Here is a 23,859-nt window from a genome sequence, read left to right on the forward strand (position 1 = left end):
ATAGGTGCATTAGTAGGGAGTAGGGGAATGGGTCTGGGTGGGTTACTCTTCGGAGGGTCGGTGTGGACTTGTTGGGCCGAAGGGACTGTAGGGAATCTAATCTAATCATATCTCTGGACCAACACGCTACAGTGCTTTACCTGCCCATTGACTACAGAAGTGTGGTGGGGTACTGGGTCCAACAAAGAATCCTCACTTCCCAAAGCTTATCACATGCTGCCACTTGACAGATCAAATCTATCGTATCAAGTTAAAACACTCAAGTCAACAGAGAATAAACAGGCTAAAAACCAAAAGAACTGCAGATGCTGTCGATCAGAAACAAAAACAGGTTGCTGGAAAAGTTCGGCAGCATTGGTGAGGAGAAATCAGAGTTAATGTGTTTCAGGTCTGGTGCTGTTCAGAGGAAAATTCATCGGTCCAGAAACATTAACTTCAATTTCTCTTCACAGATGTTGTCAGACCTGCTGAGTTTTTCCAGCAACCTTTTTTTGTTTGAGAATAAACAGGAATAACACAGCACCCGAGTACTTCTTATTTTATTCTTGTCAAAATATCAAAAACAAATAAAACAAAATGTTCACCTGAGGCAGTGAAGCATTAACTGGAACCTCTGATTTAGAGCAGCGTTCCTGCTGCTAATAAATTGATTGTGATAATCTTGGCCCCAAATGTTCAAACTGCTTTGAAAATAAATAGAAAATAAATAGTTAATTATATTTACAGCCACTCAACAACAAATCAATGCATTGTTTGTCTTCCAGAAAAGCTCAAGGTACCTCCATTTACCAAACTGAATACCAGAAGATAAATTCTAATCTACTGATGCTTTGCACCTTTGACAAAATGACAATTCTTCCATCTATCCCATCTTCTCACCAAACCCTCATCACGCAAAATTGGATGATCAACATATGGACAACGACAACTTTATGGCTAATTGAACAGTGAATTATAGATTAGAACAGAAACCCAACAAGTGCAAAATGCTTCTTCATGGTGTACTCTCCAGTTTAAAAACAAATCACACAGGTACAGAGGGGCCCACTGGAGTCAGAAGTCAAGCACGGTTTTGAAAAGTTTAAACACACCTTCAGTCAGATAGATCTCGCTGGCTCATGTTTCTGCCCTATCCTCTCACTGTTAAAATGAAATCTAAATAATCCACTTGGTCAGAATGGCCTGACATTCCATTTAAACTCCAAGAACAAAAACTTACATCTCTCCGACTCTACCCCTTCTACAACATCATTAATGCTGACATCACCTCTGAACAACCTCATGTTTAATGTAAGAGTGTGTCCCCAGGCTCTAGAGTTATCACCAGGAGAAAACTTTTCTTATACTGGATTAGTGGTGCTGGAAGAGCACAGCAGTTCAGGCAGCATCCAACGAGCAGTGAAATCAACGTTTCGGGCAAAAGCCCTTCATCAGGAATAAAAGGCAGTGAGCCTGAAGCATGGAGAGATAAGCTAGAGGAGGGTGGGGGTGGGGAGAGAGTAGCATAGAGTACAATGGGTGAGTGGGGGAGGGGATGAAGGTGATAGGTCAGGGAGGAGAGGGTGGAGTGGATAGGTGGAAAAGGAGATAGGCAGGTCGGACAAGTTCGGACAAGTCAAGGAGACAGCGCTGAGCTGGAAGTTTGAAACTAGGATGAGGTGGGGGAAGGGGAAATGAGGAAGCTGTTGAAGTCCACATTGATGCCCTGGGGTTGAAGTGTTCTGAGGCGGAAGATGAGGCGTTCTTCCTCCAGGCGTCTGGTGGTGAGGGAGCGGCGGTGAAGGAGGCCCAGGACCTCCATGTCCTCGGCAGAGTGGGAGGGGGAGTTGAAATGTTGGGCCACGGGGCGGTTTGGTTGATTGGTGCGGGTGTCTCGGAGATGTTCCCTAAAGCGATCTGCTAGGAGGCGCCCAGTCTCCCCAATGTAGAGGAGACCACATCGGGAGCAACGGATACAATAAATGATATTGGTGGATGTGCAGGTGAAACTTTGATGGATGTGGAAGGCTCCTTTAGGGCCTTGGATAGAGGTGAGGGAGGAGGTGTGCGCACAGGTTTTACAGTTCCTGTGGTGGCAGGGGAAAGTGCCAGAATGGGAGGGTGGGTCGTAGGGGGGTGTGGACCTGACCAGGTAGTCACGGAGGGAACGGTCTTTGCGGAAGGCGGAAAGGGGTGGGGAGGGAAATATATCCCTGGTGGTGGGGTCTTTTTGGAGGTGGCGGAAATGTCGGCGGATGATTTGGTTGATGCGAAGGTTTGTAGGGTGGAAGGTGAGCACCAGGGGCGTTCTGTCCTTGTTACGGTTGGAGGGGTGGGGTCTGAGGGCGGAGGTACGGGATGTGGACGAGATGCGTTGGAGGGCATCTTTAACCACGTGGGAAGGGAAATTGCGGTCTCTAAAGAAGGAGGCCATCTGGTGTGTTCTATGGTGGAACTGGTCTTCCTGGGAGCAGATACGGCAGAGGCGGAGAAATTGGGAATACGGGATGGCATTTTTGCAAGAGATAGGTGGGAAGAGGTGTAATCCAGGTAGCTATGGGAGTCGGTGGGTTTGTAAAAAATGTCAGTGTCAAGTCGGTCGTCACTAATGGAGATGGAGAGATCCAGGAAGGGGAGGGAGGTGTCAGAGATAGTCCAGGTAAATTTAAGGTCAGGGTGGAATGTGTTGGTGAAGTTGATGAATTGATCAACCTCCTCGCGGGAGCACGAGGTGGCGCCAATGCAGTCATCAATGTAGCGGAGGAAGAGGTGGGGAGTGGTGCCGGTGTAATTACGGAAGATCAACTGTTCTACATAGCCAACAAAGAGACAGGCATAGCTGGGGCCCATACGTGTGCCCATGGCTACGCCTTTGGTCTGGAGGAAGTGGGAGGATTCAAAGGAGAAATTGTTAAGGGTGAGGACCAGTTTGGCCAAACGAATGAGAGTGTCAGTGGAAGGGTACTGTTGGGGACGTCTGGAGAGGAAAAAACGGAGGGCTTGGAGGCCCTGGTCATGGCGGATGGAGGTGTAGAGGGATTGGATATCCATGGTGAAGATGAGGCGTTGGGGGCCGGGGAAACGGAAGTCTTGGAGGAGGTGGAGGGCGTGGGTGGTGTCTCGAACGTATGTGGGGAGTTCCTGGACTAGGGGGGATAGGACAGTGTCGAGGTAGGTAGAGATGAGTTCAGTGGGGCAGGAGCATGCTGAGACAATGGGTCGGCCAGGGTGGTCAGGCTTGTGGATCTTGGGAAGGAGGTCGAACCGGGCAGTGCGGGGTTCCCGGACTATGAGGTTGGAAGCAGTGGGTGGGAGATCTCCTGAGGTGATGAGGTTCTGTATGGTCTGGGAGATGATGGTTTGGTGATGGGGGGTGGGGTCATGGTCGAGGGAGCAGTAGGAAGAGGTGTCCTCGAGTTGGCGTTTGGCTTCAGCGGTGTAGAGGTCAGTGTGCCAGACTATCACTGCGCCCCCTTTATCCGCTGGCTTAATGGTGAGGTTGGGATTAGAGGGCTGCGCGTTTTGAGGGTGAGAGGTTGGAATGGGGGATGGGGGGTCGACAGGTTGAGGCGGTTAATGTCCCGCCGGCAGTTGGAAATGAAGAGGTCGAGGGCAGGTAATAGGCCAGCGCGGGGTGTCCAGGTGGATGCAGTGTGTTGGAGGTGGGCGAAGGGGGTCCTCGGAAGGTGGGCGGGAGTCCTGATTGTGAAAGTAAGCTCGGAGGCGGAGGCGACGGAAGAATTGTTCGACATCACGTCGTGTATTAAATTCATTGATGCGTGGACGGAGGGGGATGAAGGTGAGTCCTTTGCTGAGGACTGATCGTTCGTCCTCAGTGAGTGGGAGGTCCGGAGGGATGGTGAAAACTCGGCAGGGCTGGGAGCTGGGATCTGGTGCGGGTGTGGAGCTGGGAGTGGGGTCGGAGCTAGTACCTGGAGTGGGTGTGATGGTGGGGGGGAATGGGGATGGAGGCATTAGCTGGGGTAATGTTGCCCTCTGGGTTCTGGGGTGTGGGTATAGTGACAGTGGGGTCTGTGGGGGGGGGGGGGGGGGGGGGGGCGTGTCAGCAGAATGCAGGTGAGTGGCGCTGGTGGGGGCGGAAGTGGTGATGATCACGGCAGTAGGGGTGGTGGGAGTCACTGAGCGTGTGACATTAGCGATGATGTGAGGGCAGGAAGTGGCTGTGGGAGTGGCCATGATGGGGGCGGAAGTGACATCATCACTCAGCGTGGGGGTGGTAGCTGCATCAGCCGCATGGCTAATGGCGTTTCTGAGGCCAGGGGAATCTTCTGGAATGTTTTTCTTAACCGTGTGAAGCACATCACCCAGACGTGGGTGGGGAATATTAACTTCATCTATTTAACCAACCCTTTATGTCCCAGAATCAGGCAGTTATTACACTTTTTCCACTCACCTGAATTCCTTTCACAAAAGTAAGTACTACATTAACTTTTTTTTGGTATCTATTCACTCACTCAATGATTTCTGTATCTGGACCCTTCTCAGTTCAACCGTAGTCCCACTTTGGTCTTTAAAAAATAACACACACAACATTGCATTTGTTTCAAACAGAAAAAGCCTATGGAGGCTCCCAATCTCATTGTTTCCCCATGGCAATGCTCTGACCCAATCAGACACCAATTAACTGATAAATTCAGTTAATGACGTTTTGGCAGCATTTGGGGATAAACCAGAAAGGTAAATCATAAAAAGGTGAAGAGTGGAATCCCTAAGAGCTCTGGATGTCAATGGGCATATAGGAGTGGACATGAAAAAAAATGAAGCTAATGGCACAGAGGACTCAAAACAGTAGATATCCTACAGGATAAAAGTGCAGATAGTTACCTTTAAAAAGGCAGATTGAAAAGGATACATGACAAAACAGCAGTGGGTATTATTAAGGCAAATCCAAGGGCATTTAAAAGTATATGATGGAAAAGACAATAACCAGGGAGAGTAAGGTTTGGATGGAATATGGCTCAGTGGTTAGCAGTATGGCCTCACAGCACCAGGGACACAGGTTTGATTCCAGCCTTGGGCGACTGTGTGGAGTTTGTACATCCTCCTCGTGTCTGAGTTTTCACTGGGTGCTCTGCTTCCTCCCGGCTGGGTGAATGGGCCATACTAAATTGCACTGTAGTGACCGAAGATGTGCAGGTTACATAAATTAGCCATAGTAAATGCAGGATTACAGGGATATGGAGAGGGACGCTGTTTGAAGGGTCGGTGTAAACACAATGGGCCAAATGGCCGCTTTCCGTAGTGTAGGGATTCTATGAGTAGGGACCAAAGTGTGTATGAAGCTAAAAGATATAGCTGAGATGTTAAATGAGTACTTTGCTTTGCTATTCACCAAAGAGAAGGACCATGTTTAGAAATCAGGAAGAGGGACTAGGGAATATTTGAATAAATTAGCATCAAGAGCAGAGGAGTACTTGAAAATGGATAGAGCCTGAAGCCTGGACAAGATGCATTCCAGGCCATTGCCGGGTACAAGGGTGGAGATTGCAGGAGCTCTGACATTAGTTTCCACATTGTCTCTGGTCACATGACACCAGGTTATAGTCCAATAGGTTTATCTGAAATCAAAAGTTTTTGGAGTGCTGCTCCTTTACCAGATGACAGTTAACAGTTAGGACAGTTAACATAGTCCCATTTTTTCAAGAAGGGTAGTAGGGAGGAACCAGGAAACTAGAAGCCTGAGAGTCTAACAGTAACAGTAGGGAAATTGTCAGAAAAATAAAGTTAAGGTTTATCTCCACCTGAAGAGGCTAGGAATAACCAAGAGTAGGCTTTATTGGAGGATATCATGTCCAACAAATCAGACTGAGGAACTAATTAGGTGTGTACAGGAAGATAAAGCAGTTGATGCAGTTTCGATGGACTACCATGAGGCTCTTGACAAGTTTTTGACACTGACCAGAAGTTTGCATCCAGCGGCATACCAAAGGATTCAGTGCTGGGTCCCTTGATGCTTTTTAATGTATGTTAAACATCTAGGCATAAATCCACTAGGTTTGATCAGCACCTTTGCATGTGACACAGAAGTTGATGGTATGGTAATGAGCCAAACAGTGGCAAATAGAAGTTGATGGTTTAAAAAGTGCGAGGTGGAGATCCAAGATGGCGGCGACTCAGCAAGTCTGAGTCTATAGTGCTCCTCCCAAGACCTAGGCAAAGTGGGCCACCCTCCCCCACCACATTCACCAAATCAACTAAAAATAGTTTTTATTTAATGTAATTAGTGGTTTAGTACTAAATTTATACAGTTCAGTCTCCTGTAAAAATTACTAGGGGGAAAAGAGCCTGCAGTTCTCAGCAGACAGGAGCCCCTCCCCAGCCGCAGCCGCGCCGGGGGGCTCACCTATGGTGGCGAGCCTTGCAGAAATAAATCTCCAAACTCGATGCGAAGATCGATGCTTTCACAGAAGAGTCCCAAAGTCGGTGGAATTCACTCTCGGCTGCGCTACATAAGCGCAGCCGAGACATCGAAGAGGTTGAATGCCGAGTCGGAGGGGTGGAGCTAAAGGCCACCACCTCCGAGACCATCGCAGAATCAGCCATGGATCAGGTCTGGACTCTCGAGCAGCAAGTCTGGACCTTAGAGAACCACACGAGGTCGTCGAAAAAATATTCGTTTGCTGGGCCTTCCCGAACAGGAAGGCGGCGGCCAGCTTACAGTGTTCCTTGAACAGTGGCTTCCACAGTTATTGAATCTGAAGGCTGGATCAGGCCAGGTAAGGGTGGAATAGGCCTACCGGGTTGCAATACGCGGGCCCGGCTCGAACCAGCGCCCCCGCCCGGTCCTGTTCCGACTGCAGAGATATAAGGTGAGGCAGATGGTTTTGGAAGCCTCCAGAAATCTTGGGAAAGATCCACAAGGAGAAAGTGAGGACTGCAGATGCTGGAGATCAGAGCTGAAAATGTGTTGCTGGAAAAGCGCAGCAGGTCAGGCAGCATCCAAGGAGCAGGAGAATCGACGTTTCGGGCATGAGCCCTTCTTCAGGAATGAGGAAAGTGTGTCCAGCAGGCTAAGATAAAAGGTAGAGAGGAGGGACTTGGGGGAGGGGCGTTGGGAAAGATCCACAAGCCATGAGTCATAAAGGATCCAAGATTATGTTATTTCAGGACTTTTCCCCAGCTTTGGTTCGAAAGAGGAAGGCGTTTGATGAAGCAAAGAAGTATTTAAGGGATTTAAACATTCAATCCTTGTGCTACCCAGCTAAACTACGCTTTAGCCACGAAGGGTCCGTGTATAACTTCGGATCACTGGAGAAGACCAAGGAACTTTTGGTCTCTCTTAGACAAATTATAAGAGTTAATTGATGTTGTTTTGACCTACCCCCACCTCGGTCTACCCCCCCCCCCTTTTTTCCTTTCATTATCTTACTGTTTAATTCATCCTTTACTTTCCCCCCCCCCCCCCCCCTTTTTTTTAATATATATATATAGGCGAGGGGGTCTAGTTAATGTAGATGGGGGTGGGGGGACGTGGCTACCTTATCTTATTTTATCTTTGTCCCTGGGAGCGGGGCTGTTTTCCCCTGTTATTTTGTATTAATATATTTAATTATTATTTGCTGAGACTGTAATTTTATAGTCATATATGTTCATATATGGTATTAACATTACTAAATATATCCAGGTGTTGGTGTTGGTGTGGGTGGGAGATAGGGTACTCTCTGTTAGTTCTAGTTCAGCAGTATACTTGAATTGTCTTTATCCTATCGTGGGGTGCCTGGGTCAAGGCTGGGGCACTGGTTGGGAGAGGTTATGATGGGTTTTTTGGAAAAGTTGTGATGCCCCCTGGGAATAAGGGGGAAGATCTCCATTTAAATAAGTTTTATACTTTTTTTTACTATTTAGAAATAGTTTTTTATTATATTGATCTGAATGTAGTAAAGTGCTTTTATTTTTGTGAATTTTATATGCTCTAGCTCGGGATGTTTTGGATAAATACGGGTTTTGTTGTGATCTGATGTTAACACATTCCGAGCATGTATATCACTGCTCAATTTATGTGTTATCCGTTGGATTTTTTTTTCCCTCTTGAATACTGTAAGAATTTTAATGACACACTCTGGTTAGTTGTAAGTTAGATGAGTAGTTAGTTGAGTTTTGTCTTTTTTTTCCTCTTGGCATTTCTGTTTTCTTGTTTGATAGTTTTTGGTTATCATTTATTTAAGATTAACTGTACAACAGTGTTTATATTAGAGTCTTTTTTTTTTAAGTTTTCTTTTGTAAACTGGTGGGGAAAAAAATAAAAAGATATACAAAAGTGCGAGGTGATGCATTTGGTAGCACTAATAAAGGAAGGAAACATGACGAACGGCAGGACTCTAGGAAATAGAGGATCAGATTGACCTTGGAGTGTATGTCCACAGATTCTTGAAGGCAGGACAGGTGGATAAAGGTTGTTCAAGAAGGGATACTTGCTTATATAAGTGGAGGTATTAAATGCAAAACCAGGGAAGTTATGAAGCAGCTGAATGAAATATTAGTTAGGCCACAGCTGGAATAATGTGTACAATTCCGGTAGCTGCATTTCAGAAAGGATGTGATTGCTCTAGGTAGAAGGGATTCACCAGGATGTTGAATTGAGCCATGAAGAGAGAGACTAGTTAGGGATTAGTCATTTTCCTTCCAGCACTGAGACTGTGCGGCAACCCAATTGAAGTGTACAAAGTTTAGAGCCATAGAAATGGGAGGTAGGATGCAACATTTCTCCTCAATAGGTGGGACAGTAAGTAGGGGAACCAGTTTAATACAAAAAGATGAGTCAGGAATTGGAGGTCAAAGTTTTTCATCCAGAGGTGATGTGTATCTGGAATTGATGGTAAATGTAGGAACTCTCAACATTTCAGTGTATACATAAACACTTGAAATGCCATAGCACACAAGGCTCCAGGCAAAGTGTTGAAAAAACAGGTTTGCAAAGAACATAGAACAATACAGCACAGGAACAAGCCCTCCTGCCCACAGGGTTGTGCCAAACATGATGCCAAGTTAAAATAATCCTTTCTGCCTACCCTTGGTCCAAATCCCTCCATTGCTGACATATTCATGTGCTGCCCAGAAAGTGTCTTCAATGCCCCTATCGTATCTGCCTCCACCACCGCCCCTGACAGCACATTCCAGACTCCGACTACACTGGGGAAAAAAGGCTTACCCCTCATCTCATCCTTGAGCTTCCCCCACCACTCCCCTCTCACCTTAAATGCATTCTCCCTAGTTTTAGACATTTCATCCCTGGGGGGAAAAAAAAAGAAAGAAAAAAAGAAAAAGAGTCTGACCATTAAACCTAACAATCCATCTCAATTTTACTCACTTCGATGGAGTCTCCCCTCAGCCTCCACGGCTCCACAGAAAACAACCTGCACTTTCTAGCCACTCCTTACAGCTGATACCCTCTGATCCAGGCAGCATTCTGGTAAACCTCTTCTACACCCTTTCCAAGGCCTCCACATCCTTCCTGTAATGTGACGACCAGAATTGAACACAATACTCTAAGTGTGGCCTGAGTGGAGTTTTATAAAGCTGCAACATGACATCCTGACTCTTGTACTCAATTCCAGAGCCAATAAGGTATGCCACATGCCAAATTTACTAAACTATCTACTTGTGTGGTCCCTTTCAGAGAGCTATGGACTTGTACATAGGGATCCTGGGGTTCATCAATGCTGTTCAGGGTCCTGCCATTACCTCTATATTTTTCCTTAACGTTTGGTCTAACTACCTTGGATAACCACAGAGAGGAGGAGGAGGTGGAGGTGGAGGTGGAGGTGGAGGAGGAGGAGGAGGGGGTGGAGGAGGAGGAGCTTCTCATCAAAAGGAAGAAGGAAGCTCAAGGCCGAGGAAGTGAGGATCTAGCACAGCTGGAGAGGATTACAGGGTAGCTAGAAAAGAACTCAAAAATGGACACAGGAGAGCTAGGAGGGGGCACAAAAAAGCCTTTTCGGGAAGGATCAGGGAAAACCCAAAGGTGTTTTACATGTCCATGAGGAATAAGAGAATGATCAGAGTGTGTAGGGCCAATTAGGGATAGGGAGGGAACTTGTGTCTGGAATCATTAGAGGTAGGGGAGGCCCTACATGAGTTTTTTGCTTCAGTATTCACTAGAGAAGGGGACCATGTTGATGGCGAGGACACCGTGGACCAGGTTAATAGGCTTGAACAGACTGATATTAAGGAATTGGATGTGAGGGAAATTCTGGGAGGTATTAAGATAGGTAAGTGCCCAGGGCCAGACCAGATATATCCAAGGTTACTACGGGAAGTGAGGAATGAGATTGTTCCGCCTCTGATGATCTTTGCACCCTCACTCTGCACAGGAGTAGTACCGGATGGTTGGAGGGAGGGGAATATAGTTCCTCTATTCATGAAAGAGAATAGGGAAATCCCTGGGATTTACAGACCGTTAGTCTTACGTCATTGGTAAGCAAGACACTGGAAAGGATTCCAAGAGAATGAATTTATGACTATTTGGAAAAACATATTAGATTAGAGAGAGTTAGCATGGCTTTGTGAGGGGCAGGTCATGCCTCACAAGCCTTACTGAGTTCTTTGAGGATGTGATGAGACAAGTTGACGAAGGTTGAGCAGTGGGTGTGGTGTATCTCGATTTCAGTGTTCTCCATGGTAGGCTCAGTCAAAGTTAGAAGGCATGGGATCCAGGGAAATGTGCCTGTCTGGATACAGAATTAGCTGACCAAACGACGACAGCGAGTGGTGGTGGATGGAAAACATTCCACCTGGAGGTCAGTGACCAGTGATGCCCCACTGGGATCTGCTCTTTGTAGTTTTTATAAATGACTTGGATAAAGTAGTGGTAGGGCGCATTACTAAGTTTACTGACGACACAAAGGTCGGTGGTGTTGTAGATAGTATGGAGGGCTGTTGCAGGCTACAAGACATTGATAAGATGTATAGCTGGGCTGAGAAAAGTGGCAGATGGACTTCAACCTGGATAAATGCAAAGTGATTCATTTTGGAAGGTCGAATTTGAATGCTGAATACAGGACTAAAGTGGTGTGGAGGAACAGTGAGATCTTGGGGTCAATGTACATACACCCCTCAAAGTTGCCACCCAAGTTGATAGGGTTGTTAAGGCAGTGTATGGTGTGCTGGCTTTCACTAACTGGGGGATTGAGTTTAACATCGCGAGGTTATGCTGCAGCTGGAGAAAACCCCAGTTAGATCACACTTGGAATGTAGTGTTCAGTTCTGGAAAGATGTAGATGCTTTAGAGAGGGTGCAGAGGAGATTTCCCAGGATGCTGCCTGGACTGGAGGGCATGTCTTACAAAGAGAGGTTGAGGGAGCTAGGGCTTTTCGCACTGGAGAGAAGGTAGAAAGAGAGGTGACTTGATAAAGGTGTACAAGGTAATGACAGGCATAGATAGAGGAGATAGCCAGAGACTTTCCCCCAGGGCAGAAATGGCTGTCATGAGGAGTTATAATTTTAAGGTGGTGGTGGGGGGGGGGGGGGGGGGGAAGGTAGAGGGGGAAGATATATGCAGAGAGCAGTAGGTAAGTGGAATGCACTGCCATCGGTGCTAGTAGAGTCAGAGACATGATGGACATTTAAGCAACTGCTGGACAAGCAGATGGATGACAGTAAACTAAGGGGTGCACAGGTTAGGTTGATCTTAGATTTAGATAAAGGCTCAGCACAACACCATGGGCCAAAGGGCCTGCATTGTTCTACGTTCTACATCATAAAGTGCAGCACCTCACACTTACCCAGTTTAACCTCCATCTGCCATTTCTCTACTCATATCCACAACTGAACCACATCCCACTGTATCCTTTAACATCCTACTACACCAGCCACAACTCCACCAATCTTTGTATTGCCTGTAAACTTACTAACCCACCCACCCACATTCTCATGCAAGTCATTTCTATGTACCACAACTAACAGAGGTCCCAGTATGGACCCCTGCAAAACACCACTAGTTACAAACCACCAGTCTGAAACTAGTAGGTGGAACATTTCAGAGTACACCTCTGGGACACCCAGACCAACCAACCCAACCACCCCGTGGCTCAACACTTTAACTCCCCCTCCCACTCCAACAAGGACATGTAGGTCCTTGGACTCCTCCATCACCAGACCATAGCAACACGACGGTCAAAGGAAGAGCACCTCATCTTCTGCCTAGGAACCCTCCAACCACAAGGGATGAACTCAGATTTCTCCAGTTTCCTCATTTCCCCTCCCCCCACCTTGTCTCAGTCAAATCCCTCAAACTCAGCACCGCATTCCTAACCTGCAATCTTCTTCCTGACCTCTCTGCCCCCACCCCCACTCCAGCCTATCACCCTCACCTTAACCTCCTTCCACCTATCACATTTCCAATGCCCCTCCCCCAAGTCCCTCCTCCCTACCTTTTATCTTAGCCTGCTGGACACACTTTCCTCATTCCTGAAGAAGGGCTCATGCCCGAAACGTCGATTCTCCTGCTCCTTGGATGCTGCCTGACCTGCTGCGCTTTTCCAGCAACACATTTTCAACTCTGATCTCCAGCATCTGCAGTCCTCACTTTCTCCTATCCCTAATGAGGCCATGCTTTTCCAGGTGCATGTAAATCCTCTCCCTAGGGTTCTCTCCAATTAGAATAGATAGGGCACTTGACATGATAGGCTGGTGAGCCTCTGTGTTCAAAGAATCATAGACTCGCTCCTTTGTGGAAGCAGGCCTTTGGCCTATCACATCCACACTGAACCTCTGAAGAGCATCCCACCCAGACCTGCTCTACCCTGTATTCATCTTGGCTAACCCACCTAGCCTGCACATCGAGACACTATAAACAATTTAGCACAACCAATGCACCTAACGTGCACACCTTTGGACTGTGGGAGGAACCCTGAGCACCTGGAGGAAATCCACAATGACACAGGGGGAACGTGCAAATGCCCATTGCTAGAGCTGGAATCAAACTCAGGTCCCTGGCACTGTGTGGCAGCAGTGCTAACCACTGAGGCACTGTGCCGCCCCAGAAAAATGGCAAATGACGGGAGTGGGCCTCCAACTCCCACGTGCAGAACACACTTAATGAGCAGCCATCGCTTTAAGCTCTCGGCCACCTTGGGACAGTGTTGTAAAGCTGACTCTTAAGTTGTTACCCACTTTCAATTCCAGCAGATGCAAGCCGTGTCTGACCAATGTTTCTCCTCACAAGACGACTCAGCCATTCAAAGCAGGAGTCAAGTGAACATTCTCCAAGCATAAACCTGGAGACCAACATGGTACAGGGTACAGCAGAAAAAAGGTCACCACACAGCCTTCTTGTCATTCCAGACCCACAGCCAGATCAGTGTTGGGCTCTTCACTGCACTCTGAATAGCCGAACCAGCCACTCTGTTATAACAGGAGAAAGTGAGGACTGCAGATGCTGGAGATCAGAGCTGAAAATGCGCAGCAGGTCAGGCAGCATCCAAGGAACAGGAGAATCGACGTTTCTGGCATCAGCCCTCCTTCAGGAATCCTGAAGAAGGGCTGACGCCCGAAACGTCAATTCTCCTGTTCCTTGGACACTGCCTGACCTGCTGCGCTTTTCCAGCAGCACATTTTCAACTATTATAACAGCCTAGCACATAGACAAGGAGGAAAACCAGATGAGCCAGTCAGCATTAACCTAGGCATCAAAACAAAACTCACCCTGCCCAATCAACCCAGCTACATGCACCTCCCTCACAACTGGAGGCTTATGGCAAAAATCAGACGATTTGTCCCACGTACTCATACCTTCCAGCCAATGTTACAAACTTCTGCATGGTCAGCTTTGAATTTGCATTGCTCGAGCAGGAGGAGGAGGAGAGGAAGTAACATAGAGAGAGGGGGGGGAGGAAAGAGAGGGGAGGGGGAAAGAGGGGGGGGTGGGGAAGAGAGAGAGGGGGGGTGGGGAAGAGAGAGGGGGGGGTGGGGAAGAGAGAGGGGGGGGTGGGGAAGAGAGAGGGGGGGGTGGGGAAGAGAGAGGGGGGGGTGGGGAAGAGAGAGGGGGGGGGGGGAAGAGAGAGGGGGGGTGGGGAAGAGAGAGGGGGGGTGGGGAAGAGAGAGGGGGGGTGGGGAAGAGAGAGGGGGGGTGGGGAAGAGAGAGGGGGGGTGGGGAAGAGAGAGGGGGGGTGGGGAAGGGGGGGAGAAGAGGGGGGGGAGAAGAGAGGGGCAGGGGAAGAGAGGGGGGGGGTAAAGAGAGAGGGGGAGAAAGAGAAAGAGAGAGGGGGGGGAAAGAGAGAGGGGGGGGAAGAGAGAGGGGGAGAAAGAGAAAGAGAGAGGGGGGGAAAGAGAGAGAGGGGGGGGAAGAGAGAGAGAGGGGGGGGAAAGAGAGAGAGGGGGGGGAAAGAGAGAGAGGGGGGGGAAAGAGAGAGAGGGGGGGGAAAGAGAGAGAGGGGGGGGAAGAGAGAGAGAGGGGGGGGAAAGAGAGAGAGGGGGGGGAAAGAGAGAGAGGGGGGGGAAAGAGAGAGAGGGGGGGGAAAGAGAGAGAGGGGGGGGAAAGAGAGAGAGGGGGGGGGAAAGAGAGAGAGGGGGGGGAAAGAGAGAGAGGGGGGGGGAAAGAGAGAGAGGGGGGGGAAAGAGAGAGAGGGGGGGGAAAGAGAGAGAGGGGGGGGAAGAGAGAGAGGGGGGGGAAAGAGAGAGAGGGGGGGGAAAGAGAGAGAGGGGGGGAAAGAGAGGGGGGGGGGGAAAGAGAGGGGGGGGGGGAAAGAGAGGGGGGGGGGAAAGAGAGAGGGGGGGGAAAGAGAGAGGGGGGGGAAAGAGAGAGGGGGGGAAAGAGAGAGGGGGGGGAAAGAGAGAGGGGGGGGAAAGAGAGAGGGGGGGGAAAGAGAGAGGGGGGGGAAAGAGAGAGGGGGGGGAAAGAGAGAGGGGGGGAAAGAGAGAGGGGGGGGAAAGAGAGAGGGGGGGGAAAGAGAGAGGGGGGGAAAGAGAGAGGGGGGGGAAAGAGAGAGGGGGGGGAAAGAGAGAGGGGGGGGAAAGAGAGAGGGGGGGGAAAGAGAGAGGGGGGGGGAAAGAGAGAGGGGGGGGAAAGAGAGAGGGGGGGGGAAAGAGAGAGGGGGGGGGAAAGAGAGAGGGGGGGGAAAGAGAGAGGGGGGGAAAGAGAGAGGGGGGGAAAGAGAGGGGGGGGGAAAGAGAGAGGGGGGGGAAGAGAGAGGGGGGGGAAAGAGAGAGGGGGGGGAAAGAGAGAGGGGGGGGAAAGAGAGAGGGGGGGGAAAGAGAGAGGGGGGGGAAAGAGAGAGGGGGGGGAAGAAGAGAGAGAGAGGGAGGGAGGGAGGGAGGGAGGGAGGGAGGGAGAGAGAGAGAGAGAGAGAGAAGGGGAAGGGGGGGGAAGAGAGAAAGAGAGAGAGGGGGGGTGAGAAAGAGAGAGGGGGGTGAGAAAGAGAGAGGGGGGGTGAGAAAGAGAGAGGGGGGGGTGAGAAAGAGAGAGGGAGGGTGAGAAAGAAAGAGAGGGGGGGTGAGAAAGAGAGGGGGGGTGAGAAAGAGAGGGGGGGTGAGAAAGAGAGGGGGGGTGAGAAAGAGAGGGGGGGTGAGAAAGAGAGGGGGGGTGTGAGAAAGAGAGAAAAGCTGCACAGTTACTGCCTTTGCTTTTGAATTCATGTATCGTTGGACATTGGAGTGTGTCTGCAAAATGTCCAGGTTACAGAGGAGGAAGTGCTAGATGTCTTGAAATGGATAAAAGTGGATAAATCCCCAGGACCTGATCAGGTGTACCCGAGAACTGTGGGAAGCTAGAGAAGTGATTGCTGGGCCTCTTGCTGAGATATTTGTCTCATCGATAGTCACAGGTGAGGCGCTGGAAGACTGGAGGTTGACAACTGTGGTGCCACTGTTTAAGAAAGGTGGTAAGGACAAGCCAGGGAACTATAGACCGGTGAGCCTGACATCGGAGATGGGCAAGTTGTTGGAGGGAATTCTGAGGGACAGGATGTACATGTATTTGGAAAGGCAAGGACTGATTCAGGATAGTCAACATGGCGTTGTGCATGGGAAATCATGTCTCACAAACTTGATTGAGTTTTTTGAAGAAGTAACAAAGAAGATTGATGAGGGCAGAGCAGTAGATATGATCTATATGGACTTCAGTAAGGCGTTCGACAGGGTTCCCCATGGGAGACTGATTAGCAAGGTTAGATCTCATGGAATACAGGGAGAACTAGCCATTTGGGCACAGAACTGGCTCAAAGGTAGGAGACAGAGGGTGGTGGTGGAGGGTTGTTTTTCAGACTGGAGGCCTGTGACCAGTGGAGTGCCACAAGGATCGGTGCTGGGCCCTCTACTTTTTTTCATTTACATAAATGATTTGGATGTGAGCATAAGTTAGTAAGTTTGCAGATGACACCAAAATTGGAGGTGTAGTGGACAGCGAAGAGGGTTACCTCAGATTACAACAGGATCTCGACCAGATGGGCCAATGGGCTGAGAAGTGGCAGATGGAGTTTAATTCAGATATACGTGAGGTGCTGCATTTTGAGAAAGCAAATCTTAGCAGGACTTATACACTGAATGGTAAGGTCCTCGGGAGTGTTGCTGAACAAAGAGACCTTGGAAATGCAGGTTCATAGCTCTTTGAAAGTGGAGTCACAGGTAGATAGGTTAGTGAAGAAGGCGTTTGGTATGCTTTCCTTTATTGGTCAGAGTATTGAGTACAGGAGTTGGGAGATCATGTTGCAACCGTACAGGACACTGGTTAGGCCACTGTTGGAATACTGCGTGCAATTCTGGTCTCCTTCCTATCGGAAAGATGTTGTGAAACTTGAAAGAGTTCAGAAAAGATTTACAAGGATGTTGCCAGGGTTGGAGGATTTCAGCTGTAGGAAGACGCTGAACAGGCTGGGGCTGTTTTCCCTGGAACGTCAGAGGCTGAGGGCTGACCTTATAGAGGTTATAAAATTATGAGGGGCATGGATAGGGTAAATAGGCAAAGTCTTTTCCCTGGGGTCAGGGAGTCCAGAACTAGAGGGCATACGTTTAGGGGGAAGAGGGGAAAGATATAAAAGAGACCTTAGGGGCAACGTTTTCACACAGAGGGTGGTATGTGTATGGAATGAGCTGCCAGAGGATGTGGTGGAGGCTGGTACAATTGCAACATTTAAGAGGCATTTGGATGGGTATATGAATAGGAAGGGTTGGGAGGGATATGGGCCGGGTGCTGGCAGGTGGGACTAGATTGGGTTGGGATATGTGGTTGTCATGGACAGGTTGGACCAAAGGGTCTGTTTCCGTGCTGTACATCTCTATGACTCTACCACCGTGTGCCGAAGAGCTTCCTAACAGCTTTCCTGAACAGCCTGGCCCTAATTTGTAGGCTATTCTCCCTAGTTCTACAATCCGCCTACCCTGCACATCCCAGGACACGACAGACAATTTAGAATGGCCAATCCATCTAAGCAGCACATTTCTGTACTGTGGGAAGAGACCTACGCAGACATGGAGAAAATTTGCAAACTTCACACAGACCGTCTGCTGAGGGTGGTATTGAAGCTGGGTCCCTGGCACTGTGAGGAAGCCACGTCAATTACCATCATCCTAATACATTCATACAGGAGTTCCTCAGGGTTATGTTCTCAGCCCAGTGATCTCATACTGCTTCACCAGTGACCTGCCTTTCATTATAAAGGTCAGAAATGGGATTGTTTGTTGATGGATGCTTAACGCTCTGGACCAATTGCAACTTCTCCGATACCGAAGCAAATCTGTGCCCACATGCAGCATAACCACGCAACAATTCAGGTTTAAGCTGAGAAACCGTAGATAATAGAGGTGCTGAGCAAGTGTCAGGCACATTATTGAGAGAATCAGATAATGTGAGATTTAATATGATCATTGCAGAAATTCCACCATTATCCAGTGGGTAACAACTGACCAGAAAGACATAGACCACTCACGTAAACACACAGTAACTGCATAAACAGGCTGAGTGCTCCGAGGTGAGTAATTCATCTCCTAAATTCTGTTCATTACCTACAAGACACAAGGTAGAAGATGCAATAGAATACAGTTTACCTACTTGGACAAGTGCGGTCCAATAACACAAGAAGTTTGGCATCATCCGAGACAAAGTGGCCTGCTATGTTAACAACTGCATAGAGGATGAAGAATATACAATCTACTGCAACACAGCAAGTATTGAAAACATCACAGCTGAAAAGATAGGGCAACAGATGCATGGCACCACCAACTGGAAACTCTCCTCCAAGGCAAACTCCTGAACTGGAATATCATTGCTGTTCCCTTGCTCACTGCTGTTACTGGGATAAATACAAACCAATCCAGTAAAGCCAGCATGGATTTGCAAGGAGAAGTAAAATCTAATAACATTAACTGAAATTTTTGAGGTAACAAACCTGGTAGTATCGCGTTATAAATGTTATTTATGTGGATTTTGAGAAAACATTTGCCAAGTTTCTACATAAGTGATTTAAAAATGGTAGTAAATGGAGTTGGAGCCAATCTATTTTTTTTTCCCCAATTTAACATTTATTTCCAAGTTTTGGCATTCCTAGAATATATAATGAGAAAACACTGGTCAAAGAATATGAGAAGCCTCTATATTCCTGCTGGTTAGGCAATATCCCTAAACTCTAGCTTTCTTTCCATCTGTTGTGAAAGGACGTACAAATCCAATCAAAGAATCTCAAAAAAAGGATAGCTGTTCAACCTTCTATTAAATCCTTCAAACTTAATTCACAGCAATGCCTTTAATTATTAAATACTTCAAGAAAAATGTTTAGGAACAGTGTTCCTGCAACATTCTAATAGATGTGCGATTGCCCTTATATTCCCTTTAAAGTTACTGCATAATCATGCCACACTCATCTAAAAGGGATCACTGCTTGTCTGGAGGGGTATATATTCAACTGCTGAATTCTTGGTTAGGAGGTAGAAGAGGAAAGTAGGAATATTTCTCATCTCAAATTGAAAGAACAAACTTGTAGCATAAACGGACACATGACATTTTAAATATGTTCAAAGTTAAAAATCACACAACACCAGGTTATAGTCCAACAGGTTTAATTGGAAGCACACTAGCTTTCGGAGTGACGCTCCTTCATCAGGTGATTTTTAACTTTGTACACCCCAGTCCAACACCGGCATCTCCAAATCATAAATATCTACAGGTTAATTGAAAACAGAACTTGATATATTTTTGTTAGGCCTGATATCAATGGCTACAAAACCAAGCTAGGTTGATCGAGTGCATAAACAGATCAGCCATGATTGAATAGGCTTGAGGATATAGATGAAAAAAAATTATTTTGAACCTTTCACAATCAGACATCTTAAAGTGCACACCTTGGATATGCGCAGAAAAGGTACTACAGCCAAATTTGGAAATGACACTAAAATAGGTGGGAAAGTGAAATGCAATGAAGACATTTACAAATGGAGACACACAGCGGAGGGTGAACAGGCCAGAATTTGAGCAGATGGAGTTTAATGTGAACAAATGGTCAGAGGAATGAAAAGGTAACTTATTCACTGAATGAAGACAAACTTCAGAGTGCTTCTGTGCAGAGGTATCTGGGTGTTCTTGGGCACGAATCACACAAAACTCATATGCAGGTACAGCAGATTATAAGAAAGGTAAATAGAATTTGGTATTTATTGTTAAAAGCAATACAGTACAAGAGAAAGTGTTGCTGCTATAGTACAAGGCATTAGTGAGACCGCACCTAGGATATTGCTTACTTGAGAAAAGAGGTAGTTCCACTGGAGGCAATTTGGAGGAGATTCACTCAATTGATTCTGGAGGTGAAGAGTTTGTCTTATGAGGAGATGGAGGAGTTTAGGCCTATACTCACTAGAGTTTAGGAGGATGAGAGGGGATCTGGTTTAGGTATACAAGATGTCTAAGTGGATTGACAAAATGGACATTTCCTCATGGGGACAATCTCAAACAAGATAGGGGCCAGCAGATTTAAAACCAAAATTACTTCTCTGGAATTCACTACCCCAGAGTGTGGCAGAGGCTCGGACAATGAATAAATTTACGGAGGTAGAGATCTTTAAATAGTAAGAGTTGGAGTGTACTGGGGAGAGAGCAGGAAAGTGGCATTCAAGCCAAGGTTAAAACCAGCCACCACCGTATTGAATGGAGGAACAGATTTGGAGGGCTGAATTGCCTACCCCTGCCCCATAACATGGTTCTTTACAGCCAGTTCGGTACCTTTGAAGCAGAGTCAGTTGTAATGTTGCAAACATGGCAGTTAATTCGCACGCAAACTCCCACAAATAGCAATATAAGCGATAAGATAATGTTGTCCCCCTCACCCCCTGTGATGTTAATGGAGGAATAAATATTGCCCATGACACTCAGGTTAGTCCTTCAACTTCTCTTCAAGATGGTGCCATGGGAACCTTTGACATCCATTTCAATTCAGGCCTTGCTTGTCCCCTCAACACCTTACTTGTAAGATAGCTGTGCTTTTTCATCATACACTCAGATCAGCACTGAACCTTGTGTGTTCAACTCCTGGAATGGTAACCTCAAAAAAAAACAGCTGGACTTAGAAGCAAGTGTGCTAACAACTGAACCACAGTGACCATAGAACATAGAAGAATACAGTGCAGTACAGGCCCTTTGGCCCTCGATGTTGTGCCCACCTAACCTACACTAACCCACTATCCTCCATATGCCTATCCAATGCCCGTTTAAATGCCCATAAAGAGGGAGAGTCCACCACTGCTACTGGCAGGGCATTCCATGAACTCACGACTCGCTGAGTAAAGAATCTACCCCTAACATCTGTCCTATACCGACCACCCCTTAATTTAAAGCAACGCCCCCTCGTAATAGCTGACTCCATACGTGGAAAAAGGTTCTCATGGTCAACCCTATCTAAACCCCTAATCATCTTGTACACCTCTATCAAGTCACCCCTAAACCTTCTTTTCTCCAATGAAAACAGCCCCAAGTGCCTCAGCCTTTCCTCATACGATCTTCCTACCATACCAGGCAACATCCTGGTAAACCTCCTCTGCACCCGTTCCAGTGCCTCCACATCCTTCCTATAGTATGGCGACCAAAACTGCACACACTACTCCAGATGCGGCCGCACCAGAGTCTTATACAACTACAACATGACCTCAGGACTCCGGAACTCAATTCCTCTACCAATAAAAGCCAGTACGCCATATGCCTTCTTCACAGCACTATTTACCTGGGTGGCAACCTTCAAAGATCTGTGTACATGGACACCAAGATCCCTCTGCTCATCCACACTACCAAGTATCCGACCATTAGCCCAGTACCCCATCTTTTTGTTACTCTTACCAAAGTTAATCACCTCACACTTAGCTACATTGAACTCCATACACCTAGAAAACACCCCATCTACCACTCTCCGAGAAGAATAGGAAGTGACTTTACCACAAGAAATGACATCACCAACCCAAAGAAACCCAAACATATAAATAGAAACCAGGAATTATCAGCAGTGCTTTGCCTGAGGCCCACTGAAGATGTTGTTATCTAGTAGGTGACCAAACGTCTGGAAACGAACCTTCCAGCTCATCCAGAGCCTCAACCTGAACTACAAATCTTCTCAAAACTCGCTAATCATTAAAGGATGATTAACTACCTACAGGGTTATACGTTTCCATCTAGGGCACATTTTTTAAAAATTGCTATCATGGAAGTTAGGAATATTATGCCCATATTCTTGAGAAAATCAAATGATAATAATATTAAGATGATTTGCAGGGAGGCCAACATGGGCCTCAATGGTTTCCTTTTCGAAAGGGAGACTATAAATCAATGCCAGTTCTCAATACCTCCTAACTCCCAAGGAACGTCAGGCTGCTGTGTGCCTATAGTCACTAACTGGATTTCGTCAGGTGATCTCCCCAACAGAACTCCTCTCTTTTCGCCTCCACTCAGTTCTTTTCTCTTCTTGTCCAGTCCCTTCCAACTGACACCCGCAATTCCTCTGTCCCCTTCGTCAGTTTCAGAATTTCCAGCCTCTTTCCCATGGATGTGCAATCCCTTTACACACCCAGGTTTAGGTGGATTGGCTATGCTAAATTGTCCAGTGCCCAGGAATGTGCAGGCTAGTTGCATTCGCCAAGGGAAATGCAGGGGTACAAGTATAGGATAGGGGGCAGATATACTTCGGAAGGTCAGTGTAGACTCAGTGGGCTGAATGGCCTACTTCCACACTGTCAGGGATTCTATGGTTCGACCAGGATGGTCTCAGGGTTCTCTACTTCTTCCCAGATAAAAGGCCTGAACCATCCCCATTCACCACCACACTCCTGCAGCTGGCCAAGCCCATCCTCATTTGAATAACTTCTCCTTTAACTCCTCCATGTTCTGCAAGTCAAAGGGCTGGCCAAGGGTACCTGCATGGGCCCCAGTTATGCCTTTGTGGGGCACATGGAACATTCCTTGTTCTAGTTTTAAGTCCAGCCTCCACCCACAATTCTCTCCCTCGTATATTGAGGATATCATTGGTGCTCTTTCCCTCTCCCCTGGAATTGGAGACGTTTACCAATTTCACTTCTAATTTCCACCTTTTAATCGGATCAGTCTTCAACTCCTTCCTGGGCACAGGTGGCCATCAACATCTGCTGCAAACCAACCAACTCCCCAGTTACCTTAACCATAGTCTACTTCCTGTAGAGATTCTTCCCCATTTTCCCAGTTCCACCGACTCCATCACATCTGTTCTGACAATGCCAATTCTGACAAGGGGGCCTCTAAAATGTCTACCTTCTTCCTCAACCAAGGATTCTCCAGCACCGTAGTTGGACAGGGCCCAGTCAGACCCATTTCCCGCACTTCAGCTCTCAGCTCCCTCTTCCCTCCATCATCGATTGGGTGCCCCCTGTCCTCACCTCCCATCCACATTGAGGATCATTCGTTGACATTTCCATCACCTCCAGCAGGATGCCACTACTAGATACACATTCTACTCCCTTGCGTTGTCAGCCTTCCATAAGGACCACTCACTCTGGGAGGCACTGGTCCACTCTGCCTTTATGCCCAACATCTCCCACAGCACCTTCCCTGCAACCACACAAGGTGTAATATCTACCTGTCTGTCTACTTCCTGCCTCCTCAGTAGCTGAGGGCCCAAACATACCTTCCAGGTGAAACGGTTTTCACTGCACTTCACTCAATCTAGTCTACTGCATTGCTACTCAATGTGGTTTCCTCTATACTGGGGAGAGGATGTGTTGACCAGGTGACTGCTTTGCAGAAGACCTATAATTCTGATCACAAAAAGGACTGAGCTTCCACTTCAACACCCCACCCTGTTCCCAGGTCAATACCTCTGTCTCAGGCTTGCTGCAGTGCTTCAGCAAAGCTCAGCGCAAGCTGCAAGAACAGCACCTCATTTTCTGCTTGGGACTTTACAACCTTCTGGTTTCAAATCGAGTTCAACAATTTTCGGGTTACAGGCACCTTCCCCGATGTCCTTACCACAACCCCCAAGCCTTGTAATCACATGGTCTGCTTTCAAATGGCAAAGGGCAAATGCACAAAACATCGATTCTCCTGCTCCTCGGATGCTCCAACACCTCACTTTTTGAATTATCTTTGTCTTTCCAACTGTTGTTCTCTCTTTGGACTCAATCCCCACACCCATCGTTTCCTCCGTACCCCCTCTCCCCACCCTATCTTTTGTATAAAAACCAATATTTCCCTAGCTACTATCAGTCCTGTAGAAGGGTGACTGGACCTAAAACACTAACTCTGCTTCCTCTCCACAGGAGCTGTACAATCTGCCGAGCTTTTCCAGCAATGTCACTTTTTGTTACTGATATTCCAGCGTCCACAGTTCTCTTGATATAAATTAGGGATCTCAATCAAGAATCAAGCACTCAAAAGAGCTGCAGAACAAAGTAATTCCACAATTGCATCAATTTACAATACAACTATCA

At 47.5% G+C, this 23,859-nt stretch overlaps 1 protein-coding gene across 13 annotated transcripts in view; it reads right to left on the reverse strand.

Moving 5' to 3' along the window:
* The window catches only part of LOC140467942 (EVI5-like protein), a 340,764-nt gene that overhangs the window by 234,641 nt on the left and 82,264 nt on the right, over positions 1-23,859 (reverse strand). For 8 of the 13 annotated variants that reach the window (XM_072564018.1, XM_072564024.1, XM_072564021.1 and 5 more), the window contains exon 2: positions 585-680. The exons of 4 other annotated variants lie outside the window; for them this stretch is intronic. The gene's annotated coding sequence lies outside the window, so the exon portion shown is untranslated. Of the gene's footprint in view, positions 1-584; positions 684-23,859 lie in introns of all 13 variants that reach the window. One more of the 13 variants, XM_072564012.1, reaches the window with a different exon arrangement.

Source organism: Chiloscyllium punctatum, chromosome 46 (genome assembly GCF_047496795.1).
Source record: "Chiloscyllium punctatum isolate Juve2018m chromosome 46, sChiPun1.3, whole genome shotgun sequence".
Lineage (NCBI taxonomy): Eukaryota > Metazoa > Chordata > Chondrichthyes > Orectolobiformes > Hemiscylliidae > Chiloscyllium > Chiloscyllium punctatum.